This window comes from Onychomys torridus, chromosome X (genome assembly GCF_903995425.1).
Source record: "Onychomys torridus chromosome X, mOncTor1.1, whole genome shotgun sequence".
In the NCBI taxonomy this organism is placed as follows: Eukaryota; Metazoa; Chordata; class Mammalia; order Rodentia; family Cricetidae; genus Onychomys; species Onychomys torridus.
This window is the reverse complement of record NC_050466.1, coordinates 94,401,732-94,416,250: the sequence shown is the minus strand read 5'-3', so window position 1 is coordinate 94,416,250 and position 14,519 is coordinate 94,401,732. Positions and strand designations below refer to the sequence as shown.

Here is a 14,519-nt window from a genome sequence, read left to right as displayed (position 1 = left end):
CTAAGTGCAGAAAGCCTGTTGGGCTGGTTTTTTCCTTGCAGTGTTAGGGATGGAAGCCTGAGCCTTCTATCACTAGCCCAGAAAACAAGCTCCCTCTTTTTTTGGGACAGGGACTTATGTAGCCCAGGCTGGCCTCGACCTTGTTCTGTAGCCATGATTGGCTTTGAACTCATTCTCTTGTCTTCGCCTCCCAAGTACTGAAATTATAAGTGTGATTAGCATGCCTTGCTCCAGAAGGCCCCTTTGGCCGGGCATGGTGGTGCATGACTTTTATCCTACTACTTGGGAGGCAGAGGCAGGCAGATCTCTGAGTTCAAGGCCAGTCTGGTCTACAAAGTGAGTTCCAGGGCAGCTAGGGCTATTACACAGAGAAACCCTGTCTTAGTAAAAAGCCCCTTTGGAGGTGAAAGAAGGATGTAACTAAGAACCCACATAGAAAGGGGAGTAGCTTTTAATAAGAAAGGGAACACCTAGGTAGAGCCAGTTAAGAGTGAGTGATCAGGGAACTGGAATTGTAAGAGGTTGGAGAGAAAATTATATGGAATAGTCATGTGGAGAATGGAAAAGCAAAAATGTAAGGGCTTTAAGGTTGCCAGGGAATGAGAGTGCCCCTTTGAGGCACAACTTCATTTAGCCAGTAGTAGTAGCAGCTCTCCTTTTACAATACCAGCTCCTCCAAACAATTCCACTCCTAAGACTATCTACTATGTAATACAGATGTGTAAAACCACAAAAGGCATATTTATTGCTTCTTGGAATAGCCTGCTTAACATTTTCAATTTAAGGGGCTGGAAAGACGGCTTAGTAGTTATCCTAGTTTAATTACCAGCAACCACATGGTTACATCCATCTTGTAACTACAGTTTCAGGGGATCTGATGTCCTCTTCTGACTGCCTAGGGTACCAGGGACACATATCACGTATAGAAATATATGCAGGCAAAACACTGATACACATAAGTAAATCTAAAAAACAGTTTCAATTAAAGCAGGATAAAGAGACTGTTAGGATTAAGTAGAGGGTTAGCAAGTTGTAGGGTGCAAAGGTGAAATATTTAAGTTTCAGTAGAAAAAAAAAATCTTACTATGAGCATCTGTGCCTAAAGGTAACCTACAATGCACTGGGTGGTTGTTGGTGGCACACTCCTTTAATCCCAGCACTCAGAAGGCAGAGGCAGGCGTATCTCTGTGAGTTCAAGGCCCAGCCTGGTCTACAGAGAGAGTTCCATGACAGCCAGGGGAGCATAGAGAAACCCTGTCTCAAAAAACAAGCAAACAAAAAAAGTAGCCTACAATGCATGAAAAAGGGGCCTCATTTTTAGTTACATGTAAGAGATTAGATGACAGAGCACCTACATGCAGTTCAGCAGGCATTACTCCCTTCCAGATTGTTCACTTACTTACCATCTGGAGATCCAAAAACTGGAGACCGATGTGATGTCCTCCCTCTTTCCAGGGACACACCAGGGAAGGGGGCACAGTGCTGTCATAGAAGGCCTTCATTTAAGGCCAAACATAGCCACTCACTGAAGGAACACAAACCCAATGAGATACTTCCTAATAGTAGTACTATTGTTGAGGTTTTGTTTTGTTTTCTGTTGTTTTTTTTTTTTAAAGGCAAACCAAAAAATTCAAAATGGAACACAAAGTTTAAAAGAAAAAACAAACTAAGGTACTTTGGAAGTGGAACATTTGCCTAGCCTGTGAGGGCAATGGTGTGTTTAATCCCAGCAGTGAAAATAAAATATTAAAAAAGGTACACAGAACTAGTTTGCCCAAATTACCTGGTCTGCCTGCAATTCAGTTTCTTCTTTTGCATTTTTTAAAAATTTAGCATTCAGATTTGTGTTCACATGTCATGATGCACATGTGGAGGTCAGAGAACAGCCTTGACTTGACTGTAGGTATCTTTACTGCTGAGGCATCTTGATGGCCCTCGGGTTTTCACTACAATTGTTCAATGGGCATAATGTAAGGCTGAGGTGACACAAAGAAAACAGCATACTGCATGCCAGTGCTCAGTGCTCAGTATGTGCTCACCCTAGCAATAGGAGGGCTGGTATTAGGAACAGGTTATTCTTAAGAGTATTGGGCTGACTGTCCTTGATCTGCTGTTTCCCTGGCAGTGGAAAGCCATGGGACCCGGAATCATAAATCATAATGAAATAGTGAAATGTTGAAAACTGTGGGGAATCTATGCATGGCATTAAATACCTGTAAACCCTCAGTGATTTGGGACACTGTGGTGTGAGGATTTCAAATTGAGGCCAGCCTGGGAAATTTAGCTAGAGTAAGTTGAAAAAGGATTAGGTCTGTGGTTCAATGATAGAATGTTTGCCAACTCAGTTCAGCCCCCAGTGCTGAAAAAAAAGTGTATGTATGGTGAGCATTAGACTTAAGAAGATAACTTAAAGTCTTAATAGAAGTCTAAACCTGAAGTAGGACTTGAACCAGTAGTACAGATTTCAACTCACTGGGTTTGGGGCCCCAATGGTAATGTGCTTGCTGAGCAAGCCTGACCACCAATATTGCTAAAAATTCCTTCCCTGGAGGAGATGTAAACAAGTCTACTCCCTCTCAGGTTCCAAGACAAACCAACCCACGTTCCACCAGAGTTCAATTGGGCAACCGTACATTTATTGGGCTTACTTCAAGAGCATAGGTTGAGGGGTTACTTATAGGAGTGTGGGTGCACCCCCATGGAAAGTTACACTGGGAAGTGTTTGCCCCACAGAGATGATAGCTTTCCCATTGCCACAGAAATGATGGGAGCTCACTCCTAGCCTTCCTAGGCATATATATTCAAGCCCCTCCAAGAGGCTATGTGCAGTTAGGGCAGAATTGCATTTAACAGGTGGTATTGTGTGACTGGGTACTCAGGTGAGGGTCTCAGGACCCTCCTCCATGTTCCTTGTGTTGACATTAGAGTTATGTATCACCACTCCTGCTGACTTTATGCAGTACTAGGGGTAGAACCTAAGGCCTGGTGCATGCTACTAGGTAAGCATTCATCCTCATCCCTGGTTTTGTTTTTGTTTTTTGTTTTTATGGTTTTTCAGGACAGGGTTTCTCTGTGTAGACTTGCACAGTTAGTACCTGACAGCCTTCATAATGCTTGGATAGGGACATGTCTTAGGAGATTTTTTTAAATTAATTTTTTATTAATTTTTATTATTTTAATTTTTTTGATTTTTCGAGACAGGGTTTCTCTGTATAGTTTTGGTGCCTGTCCTGGCTCGGCCTCCCGAGTGCTGGGATTAAAGGCGCGCCACCACTGCCCGGCTATTTTTGTTTTTTCAAGACAGGATCTCACTATTTAACCTTAGCTGGTCTGGAGCTCACCAGGTAAACCTGCTTGTCTTGAACTTTCAGCTCTCCTATTTCTGCCTCTCAAGTGCTGGGACTTTTCTATTTCGTTTTAAAAACAATTTTTTTCAACGTGTATTTATTTTTTGTCTGTATGTGTATGAATATGTGTGTGCCACAGTGAGTGTGTGGAGGTCAGAGGACAACTTCTGAAAGTCCGTTCTTTCCTTCCACCATTTGGGTCCCAGGAGCAAACTCAGGGTTGTCAGGCTTGGCATCCAGCACCTTGACCTACCATCTCATCTGTTGCTCTTTTTCTTTTTCTTTCTTTGGTTTTTCGAGGCTGGGTTTCTTTTGGAGCCTGTCCTGGAACTCTCACGCTGTAAACCAGGCTGGCCTTGAACTCACAGAGATCCGCCTGCCTCTGCCTCCCAAGGCTCTTTCTTTTTAAGAAGTGTAGACCACTTCATGAATTTGTGGGTCATCTTTGTGTAGGTCATGGTAATCTTCTGTGCATTGTTCCAATTTCAGCATATCAGCTGCCAAAGCCAGCACCGGAAGAAAAAGTTTTTTACACTTACTTGTGCGTTTGTGTATAATTTCCTGATATGCACGTGGACATCAGACGAAAACTTGCAGGAGTCTGTTTTCCCCTTTTAGTATGTGATTCCTGGGAACAGTCAGGCTTGGTGGCAAGTGCTTTTAGTTATTGAACTATCTTGCTGACCTTGAGGAAGTTGTATGTGTGTGTGTATGCATATATAATTTATTTGTTTGAAAAAATCTGAATAGATGTTTTGCTTGCAAATAAGGATTAAAAATAAAACATGATAGAAAACAATAAAACATCAATATATGGCCCAAGCCTGTGTAAGTCATACCAGTATACCATTTTTTGTTACCCATTTCAAGACAGTTTATAGAAAAATTAATCCTTGCATTATAATTTGCTTTTCTTATTTTTGCCATTTGACCCTTCAACCTTTCTCTCTTGTAAAAATGATGAATTGTGATGGATGCTTATAGGAGAAAGAAAAAGCTTTTTAATGTGTTTTTGTTCATCATACATGCACTGGAAACAATGTAGGTGCTGGGCATGGTGACCCATGTCTAATCTCAGCATTCATGAAACTAGCAAGAGGATCAGGAGTTCTTGTTTAGCCCGAGGAACTAAGTTCGACCTTGTCTAGAAATCTCTACCCAAATGCATAGATTAAAAGAAAGAATCTGGGGAGGGGGCTGAGAGATGTCTCAGTAGGTTAAGGGGCCTGCTGCCAAGTTCAAGGACCTGAGTTCAGTCCTCAGGACCCACATGGTGGAAAGAGAGAACCAATCCCAACAAGTTGTCTTCTGACCTCCATATGCGTGGTTACACACAATAAATAAAATGTGAAAAAAAAATGCCAAACATGTGTATTAAACCTAGAAACTATGCTGACAAGATGGCTTAGTAAGTAAAGGTACTTGCCGTGCAAGCCTGGTGCCCCAGCTCATTCCCTAGAGTCCATGTAAAGGTAGAAAAGAACTAGTTCCTCAAATTGTCTTCTCACCTCCAAACACACACACACACACACACACACACACACACACACACACACACACAGGAATGAATAATAAATACATAAACCAATAAAGTCACTCTTTAAACTCGTTGCTTTAAGCAGTCTCCAGACGTTTTCACAGGTATTCTGGGGCAAAAATTGTTCCCGTTGGAACTGGTACTGCAGAGCAGGGTTTCTCTGTAGCTTTGGAGCCTGTCCTGGACTAGTTCTGTAGCCCAGGCTGGCCTTGATTCTTTTAATTATAGGGGCAAGTGCATATTCATACTCTTTTCAGTAAATTTGAGAATCAGTTTTTCACTCAGATATTTGTTATACTTCTTACGTTTTTCTACCTACTTTATTATTATATAATACACAAAGCAGATTTGACCATTTTAACCATTAACATTTTTTGAGACATTCTCATTGCCTAGTCTTGGCTCCCTTGGAAGTGCCTAAGTGGACTTGAATTTCCAGCAATCTTCATTACTCTCCCAAGTGCTGAGATTGCAGGTGTGAGCCACCAGAGTTGGCCAGCCACCTTAACCTGTGTTTTTTCCTTTTCCTTTTTTTTTTTTTTTTTTGAGATGGGGGTCTCTTGTAGCTTGGCTGGCGTGGAGGTTGGTTGATATGTAGCCATGGATTACCTTAAGCTTCTGATCCTGCCTCTGTCTCTCAAGTTGGGATTACAGGTATATACCACCATGTCCCATTTTATTTTAATCATTCTCTTTTGAGACAGACTCTCCCTATGCAGCAATGGTTGCCTCGGACTCACTATATAGGCTAGGCTAAGCCTCAAACCTCCAGCGACTACTTGTATCTGTCTTCCAATTGCTGGGATTAATGAAATGCACCACCATGTCTGACTTACTTCAAACACTTTTTTAAAGTGTGTAATTTGTGGCATTAAATATGTTCCAAAGTTATATCACTGTTACCATGAATTTGCAGGAAGTTTTTTTTTTTGAAAATTGAAGCTGGGCAGTGGTGAAACATACCTTTGACCACACTTTGAAGCACACTCAGGAGGCAGAGGCAGGCTGGTCTACAGAGTGAGTTTTAGGACAGGGCTCCACAGAGAAACCCTGTCTCAAAAAAAGAAACAAAAACAAACAAACAAACAAAAAAACCCTATCAAAAAACCAAAAATAAAACATTTTGAATTTTTTTTGAAAATTGAAACATTATTTGGAACAGTGCCTATTAAGCAGTAATTTCTGAACCCACCCTCCCTAAGGCCCTTGGTAGCCTCTGTTCTATTTTTCCTTGATACTTTTTTTCATGGTATGTTTGTGGGATTCATCCTTATATTGATCAGTTTATTCCAGCTACACTAATCTGGAGCCTTAGGGTTTCAAGAGGTAGCTGGGCACATGAGGTATGTTAATCAGGTGTGGCCTGGTCAATTTATGATGGCTTACTTAAGTAGGGGCTGAGGTGGGGCAGAATCGCAGTGAGGCCCTGGTTGATGAATAGTAGGACTAGGACTGTGTCCTTTACCAGGCATTCTGGGGGTAAGTGGAAAGTTTCCCTGCCAGTTTAGTGTTTTTTTTTTTACCTCCCTCTGGTTCTTTTAACTTCAAAGATTACCTCCCCCCTCTTTCTCTCTTGGTTTTTCAAGACAGGGTTTCTCTGGGTAACAGTCTTGGCTGTCTTGGAACTCACTCTGTAGACCAGGCTGGCCTCGAACTCACAGAGATCTGCCTGCCTCTGCCTCCTGAGTGCTGGGATTAAAGGCGCGCGAGCCACTATGCCTGGCCCCGAAGAACTTTTTTTTAAAATAACTTAAATTGCATTTATTTATCTGTGCATGAATATGTATGCACACATGCTTCATTACATGTGTGTACAAGCTGTGGGGATGGGGTTGGTTTTCTCCCTATACCAAGTGAGTCCTGGAGATTGGTGGTAAGCACCTTTACAAGAACTATCTCACTGGCTCTTTGAAACTTTTTTTTTTTTGTTATTGCTTGCTTTACAGGATATATTTATAACTAGCATTGTTCTTTGGTGGGGAATAGGGTCTTGTTAATATATTTTGAAAGTTACTTTTTTCCTCAGTTATAAGACGTTAGGTCCCATACAGAGAGGAATAGCTCTTAAGGGTGTATAAATATAGCCCAAGATAGATCTTCTTTTTTTTCTCTTTTCTTTCTTTCTTTCTTCTTTAAAAAAAAAAAAAGATTTATTTATTTTTGCGTGCATTAGCATTTTGCTTGGATGTATGTCTTTGTAAGGGCACCAGATCCCTGGACATTGGAGTTACCGACAGTTGTGAACTGCCACGTGGTTGTTGGGAATTGAACCCGGGTCCTCTGGAAAAGCAGCCAGTGCTCTTAACCGCTGAGCTACCTCTTCAGTCCCCACAACCCAAGATAAATTGTAATGAGACTCTGGACCTGCAACATTCCAGCCTCTGAATCACTGAAGTTCTAATCAGTCAATCAGTCTTTGCAACACACTGCTTCTGCCCGGAATTTTTGTGTTTTAGTTTTTTGGTACAAGGTTTCACTGTGTAGCCCTGGCTGTTCTGGAACTTCCTCTGTAGACCAGGCTAGCCTGGAATTCAGAGATCCCTTGCCTCTGCCTTCTGAGTGCTGGGATTAAAGATGTGTGCCACCACTACCCAGCTAGAAATTCTTGTTCATACTGCTTATATTACCTTTCTCATTTTGCCTTTTGCTAACTTTTTAAAAGTACAATATTTGTATTAGTCATAGTTATTTTATATCTTCAATCTGATAATTTCCAATTCTCCATCATATCTGAGTCGGTCTTGATGCTTACTTTGTCTCTTTAGACTGTGGTTTTGTTTGTCTTTACCCTGTAGCATGCCTTGTTTTTGTTGTTGGAAGTTAGGCATGCTGTATCTAGAAACAGAAACTGAGGTAACCCCCAGGATTTTAGTATGAGTTTTTGGTGGTTTGGGCATCAACGGTGATGAGTCAGCCTTCTCTGCTGCACAGGTGCTACATCTCTAGTGTGAGAGTTCATGTTAAACTGGCTAGGATTAAGGCTGAGTTTGACGGAGATGGTAGGCACCAGGCTTAAATCTCATTTTTCCTTCTCCCTCTCCTCCTGCTCAGAACCAAACCCAGGACCTTGGATATGCTAAGCAAGCACTGTACCACATTTCCAGACTTAAAGTTTCTTCTACTTTCTTTAAAAAATATATTCCTTCCTCTTGTTGGTTTTCCTATGAATTCCTCCCTAAACAGTGTCTTAGAGATATCTTAGTTTTAATTTGCCATTATTATACTAGAGTCTCCTTGATATAAAGTAGGAGTTAGGGAGTCCTTCACAATTCAATCTGTTTCTTTTGAAATAGAGTCTCATTCTGTAGCCCAGGCTGGTCTTGAATTCCTGGTAATCTTTTTTCTGTGGCCCTGGAAGTGCTGGGACTATAGTGGTAGCTGAAACCTCTGCTTTTTAGTGCTGTCCCAAGTTTCTGGTTTATTTTATTTCTTATTTTAAAAAATGATCTGTATAGGTGTTTTGCCTGTGTGTGAGTAGAGCTTGAAGAGGCCAGAAAGGGGCATTGGGTCCCCTGGAGCTGGAGTAACAGACTGTTACTAAATGAGTGCTCTCTTGAAGAGTAGCCAGTGCTCTTAAGGCCTAAGTGTTCTCTCCAGAGCATTTCTGGTTTCCTGAGTTTCATATCCACTTAGGTAGAACAGAAAGGTCTAGGGTTATTTTAGTGCCTTTCCTCCAAGAGTGTAGATAATGCTCTGGACATATTTTGATATGGTTACTTTCCCCTGTCCACGCTCAGGATCATTTTTCAAATCTTTTCAATGAGATCTTCCTAAAAACCTGAGGGTGTTTCCTGGAAGTAAAACTCAACAAAGTATGGGTGTTCTTTAAAACTGAAGCCACAGTGGTTATTTTATTTTACGTTTTTTTTTTCTGTGATATATTTTATGTGCATTAGTGTTTTGCTTGCACATATATCTCTGTGAGGGTGTCGGATCCTCCGGAGCTGAAGTTACAGACAGTTCCGAGCTACCATTTAGGTGCTGGGAATTGAACCCATGTCCTCTGGAAGAACAGCCAGTACTCTTAACCGCTGAGCTATCTCTTCAGCCCTGCCACAAAGTTGTTAACTCAGTCCATCCTTGGCTTCCAGCCGCTTGTCAGACTGTTGAAGTGTCTGTTTCAGGTAAACAATGGCTCTTTGTATTTGCTTGTCTCTAGGGTTTGTGTGTGTGTCCCTGCACGTTGCTTTGATCTGATGGAACTAAGATAAGCTAACAATTCCCAGTTTGTCCAGTTTTTCCCCTTCACTCTCTCTCCCTTGAAGAATGAATTAGAACCTACTCCTCACAAAAGGCTAAGAACTGAAAAAGTGTTCTACAAGTTTTTCAGGACAAATAAGAGCACCCAAAAAATAAAGCAACATTTTGCATAGAGCAGTAGATAATAATAGGGCAAAAGATAATAATCTTTTTATTTTTTATTATTAACTCATGGTTGGAATGTTCTCAGTGATAAAGGATATAAGGTCAAGCTCCAGCCCAAAATAAAATCGGCAAGAGCCCACATGGCAACACATAACATAGTTCCGGGGGATCCAAATGTCCCCTTATGGCCTCTTAGTACTAGGCACACACCTGGTATAGACATGCATACAGGCAAAACACCTATAGGTTCTAATTAATTCTTTTTGTGGTGCTGAGGATTAAGCTTGGGGCTTCACACATGCTCTTTGGAAACTGAGTTTCATCCCTAGTGCAGGAATTAGATGATTTTATCTTTCATTGTTAGAGCCCTGTCTTGTTATTGCTGTATTTATTGCATAGTGTAGTAGGCACAGTAGCCTTGGCATGAAAAATAAAGCTAGAGACTTAGTATGAAGTTATGTGTTTATAAACATTAAAATCAAATAGTCTGGAGAGCTGGCTCAGAAGTTAAGAGCACTTGCTGTTCTTGTAGAGGACCCAAGTTTGGTTCCTAGCATCTACATTGTGGCTTTACAACCATCTAAAACTCCAGTTCCAGGGTATCCAGCACCTTCTGGCTTCTCTGGGCTTCAGGCATGCACACTTCAGACAAAATACTTGTATGTCTATATGGATGTATGTGTGTATATAGTAGAAATACATACAAAATCTGAGAATTTAAAGAAGACACTAGTAAAGACAATAAAAATCAAGGTTTTAAAAAATTTGGAAACAGTAGGCAAGGCAGGGATAGGGGTCTGGGTTGTCTTCACCTACATAGTTGAGTTTGAGACCAGCCTGGGGTACACAGCACTGTGTCTCAAACAGTGATGACAATACCACCACCACCATCACCACAAAATAAAACAAAAAAATCCCCTAAACACTTTGGAAACAGCATGCTGTATTAACTAGCTGTGTGCTTCTCTTACTGTATCTTTAGTCCTTTTAAGTATTTAGTTTTGAGTATTATCTATTAGAACAACTGCCTTTTCACACTTTAAGAAAATTTTTTTTTTTGTGGGGTTAGTGGATTGAGCCTAGGGCTTTGCATGTGTTACACAAGTACTCTAACACTGAGCTACACCCACAGCTCTATTACTCATTAGCTTTTATTAGTAACTCTTTTGAGTTTCCCTAAAGGGTGCACTGTAGGATTGGATTTGATTGGAGTTGCACATCCTGATTATATCTCTATATTAGTAGTTATAAGTGGAAACTATAATTCTCTTATTGCATGTTTCAAATAAGGGTCTCTCTAAGTCTTACTTTCCTGCAATAAGATTCTGTAACCTAATAGGTCTTTTAATCCAAAAACCCAGAGCCAGATACTGGGGTAGATGCTGAAAGATCAGAGACAAGGGAACAAGCCTTACCTCCAGGCCTCCTTCAGTTCCTGTCTCCTCACACCTTATATACCTTTCTCCACCCAGCCATAACTTTCTTATTAGTGCTGGGATTAAAGGTGTGTGTGCTTCTCAAGCAAAGGCATGAGATCTCAAGTGCCGGGATTAAAGGTGTGTGTCACCACTGCCTGGCATCTATGTTTAATCGAGTGGCTTGTTCTGTTTCCGATCTTCAGGCAAATTTCATTAGGGTACACAATATATCACCACATTTCCCCATTTTTGTCTAAAATAATAAAAGGTTGTAACAAATATAAGAAACTATATACAATAAGTATAGTAAGTATATACAATAAGTCAAGAATTATATTAACAATGTCCAGTTCATAATCATTTGATAGATTCAGAGAAAAGATTCCATTATTTATTCTATTTTGTTGAGTCCAAAATGTTGTAGTTAATTCATGTTCTATCCTAACTTGTTTTTTTTAAGGTTTTATTTAATTTTATTTTATGTGCATTGGTGTTTTGTCTGCATTCATGTCTGAATGAGTGTTGGATCCCCTGGAACAATAGCTACAGACAGTTGGGAGCTGACATGTGGGTGCTGGGAATTGAACCTGGGTCCTCTGGAAGAACAGCCAGTGCTCTTAACCAATGAGCAATCTCTCCAGCCCAATCCTAGTTGTTTACCAACTGAAAACTATCTTTTGATATCTTTCAAACTTAAATACTTTATACTTCTTTAGTGAGTTTCTTTTCTGAATTTGTTAACAAGGAAAACTATAATAACGATCCAATCTTCAACTCCCTCAGAGACCCGAGAAGGAAATAATAATAACTGAGTAAGCAGGAAGTGCAAACAAGCTACTTCTAAAAAATGTAAGAAATGACAAAAACACCTGGCTGCCTGGACAGTCACCTGAAGTTTCTCTGCAACGTTGGGACATCCATCTTAGGCCTACAGGCCTGGCATATCTGACAGACTTATCTGTGAAGCAGGATATTCTGAAGGACTGTCCTACTTTGTCTTGGAAAGGTTCTTTTAAAAAAAAAAAATTTAGGTAATTTTTTATGTATGAGTGCTCTGCATGTACACCTGCATACCTGAAAGGGGTATCAGATACCATAGAGATGGTTGTGAGCCACCCTGTGGGTGATGGCAATTGAACTCAGGACCTTTGGAAGAGCAGTCGGCACTCTTAACCTCTGAGCCATCTCTCCAGCCCCCAGTCAGTGCTCTTAACCACTGAGCCATCTCTCCAGCCCCGATTGGGTTTTAAAATCTGGTCAGTATATATAAAATAAACATAGAAATTGAAATTTGGCATGTTTGTGAAGAACATTCTCCAACCTTTACTCCTCCCCTCCAGGGTTTCTTTGTGTAGCCTTGGTTGTGGTGCCATCTACTTTATAGACCAGGTTGGCTTTGAAACTCACAGAGATTTTCCTGCCTCTGCCTCCCGAGTGCTGGGATTAAAGGCGTGCATGCGCCACCATTGCCCGGCCAGCATTTATTCTTAACAGCTGCTTTTCCAGTGGTTGGAACTCAGTGGCATAGAGAAAATCTTTGCGGAGTTTTGCTTTATTTAGTAATTAAAAAAAAAACCCAAAAAACTAAAACCAACAACAATAACAACCCCCCCAAAAAAACCCCAAAACTACAGATGAGTGTAGGTGTGGCTGGAGAAATGATTTAGTGCTTAAGAGCTCTTGCAGAGGACCCATATTCACTTCCCAGCACTCACACGTCAGCTCACAGCTTGTAACTGTGGTTCTAGGGGTTCTGATGCCTCTTCTGACCCCCATGAGCTCCTGAATACATACACATAAAATAAATACAGTTTTGAAAATTATAGACAGGCTGGAGGGATGGCCTGGTGGTTAAGAACACTTGTTTCTCTTGCAGAGGACCGAGGTGGTGGCTCACAACTATCTATAACTCCAGTTCCAGGGGATCAATGCCCTCTTCTCACTTCCTTGGGCATGGCATATTTTCTGGACTTGCACATTTAGTACCTGGCAGCCTTGATGAAATGTAGATAGGGACATGTCTTAGGAGATTTTTTTTCATTATTATTTTAATTTTTTTTTGGTTTTTCAAGACATGTTTTATCTGTAGTTTTGGTGCCTGTCCTGGATTTCACGCTGTAGACCAGGCTGGCCTCGAACTCACAGAGATCCAGCTGGCTCTGCCTCCTGAGTGCTGAGATTAAAGGCATGCGCCACCACCGCCCTGCAAGATTTTTTTTTAGAACTTCTATACTAGTGAGCTTTTCATTTCATTGAAAGATTTCTTTGGGTTCATGACTTCAGAGTTTTTAGTTTGCTGGGATGATGAAGGTGTAGGGCAGCAAAGCAGCTTCAGAAATAGAAAGAAAATGCTTTTGCTTTGGGACACTCTTCTTTTTTTTTTCACTATTTATTTATTTATTTATTTGGGACAGGAATTCTCTATGCAGCTTTGGCGTCTTGGAGCTTACTTTGTAGACCAGGCTGTCCTCGAACCTCCCAAGTGCTGGAATCAAAGGCATGTACCACCACCGCCCGGGGACACTCATTTTAAAATATCCTTTTATTATATTTAGGTCTTCAACATCTGGGATGGCCTGAGCACATTCTGAGTAACTGTTCACTTTGTTAATCCTCTCTCTGCAGTTACCTTCACACAACCCAGAAATGTGCTTTGCTAATCTTCTAGGCACTTCTCAATCCAGTAATAAAGTTGACAAGTAAGATCAACTGTTCCAAATCCAGTGAGTATTGAATTTTTCAATAAAGCAAGGCACGAATCTATTGGATTGGTGAAAAGCTGATTGTCAATTGTTGTTTAAAGTGAGGGTATGGGGCTGGGCAAATGCAATCACTGTTTTTATCTCGACATGATGATTTTGAAACTAGAAACGCATGTAGATGTGAGTAATTTCCTTTTTTATGAGGGTGGCGGTTTGAGACAGGTATTGTTATCTAGCTCAGGTTGGCCTTAGACTCAGACTGGCCAAGCTAGGATCATATTACAGTCTTGTGCTATTGTACTGCATTGGCACATCTGCTTCCCTTTTCTGGTCTATATTTCTTGAGTGGTAGTAGATCATCATGAAAATTTTGGGGAAATATGTTCAATGATGCTTTCAGCTTTTATCTTAGTTTTAGAATTATACATGAACTTTTTCAAGAAAATGAGGTGAGTTAAAGAAGACAATAAAAGTTCCAGCAATGAAAGCAGAAACAGGTAGAAGGAGAAATGGTACTCTTACCCTTCCCATTTGCCTTTAAAAGGTTTTTACTTTTACGATGTGGTGTGGATGTGCATGCCACAGTGCACCAGTGTAGTGTTCAGAAGAAAACTCTACCATGTGGAGTTGGGTTTTTCCTTTTTCCTTTTATTTTTTCCGCAAGACAGGGTTTCTCTTTGTAGCTTTGTCTGTCCTGGAACTTGCTTTGTGGACTAGGCTGGTCCCGAACTCATAAGATATGCCAGCCTCCCAAGTGCTATTAAAAGGCATGTGCCTCCATGCTGGAACAATCTAATGCTTCTTGATTTCTAATAAAAAGGAACACAGTAAGAGACTGGAAACGTTGCTTTCTGAAAGTTACCCCCCCAAATAAAGTAAGGGAGCAGATGCAAAGTCAAGTCATATAGAGCTGGGTTTGATGGCACACACCTTTAATCCCAGCACTTGGGAGGCACAGGAAGGTGAATCTCTGAGTTAGAGGTCAGCCTGGTATACAGAGCTAGTTCCAGAACAGTTAGGGCTACAAAATGAAACCCTACCTTGAAAAACCCAAACCAACCAAACATTTCACGAAGCATGCTTTAAATGGTAGTTAACCACATTGTCACATCTTCACAGTAATACATCACCACCATCATTTATGGGACTG

The 14,519-nt window shown here is 40.9% G+C and overlaps 1 protein-coding gene and 1 pseudogene across 6 annotated transcripts in view; one reads left to right on the top strand and one right to left on the bottom strand.

Moving 5' to 3' along the window:
- The window catches only part of Atrx (ATRX chromatin remodeler), a 180,338-nt gene that overhangs the window by 19,879 nt on the left and 145,940 nt on the right, over positions 1-14,519 (top strand). For 2 of the 6 annotated variants that reach the window (XM_036175693.1, XM_036175692.1), the window contains exon 2: positions 13,293-13,390. The exons of the other annotated variants lie outside the window; for them this stretch is intronic. The gene's annotated coding sequence lies outside the window, so the exon portion shown is untranslated. The remainder of the gene's footprint in view (positions 1-13,292; positions 13,391-14,519) is intronic. 6 annotated transcript variants of the gene reach the window in all.
- On the bottom strand, positions 3,756-3,856 carry LOC118574871 (annotated as a pseudogene).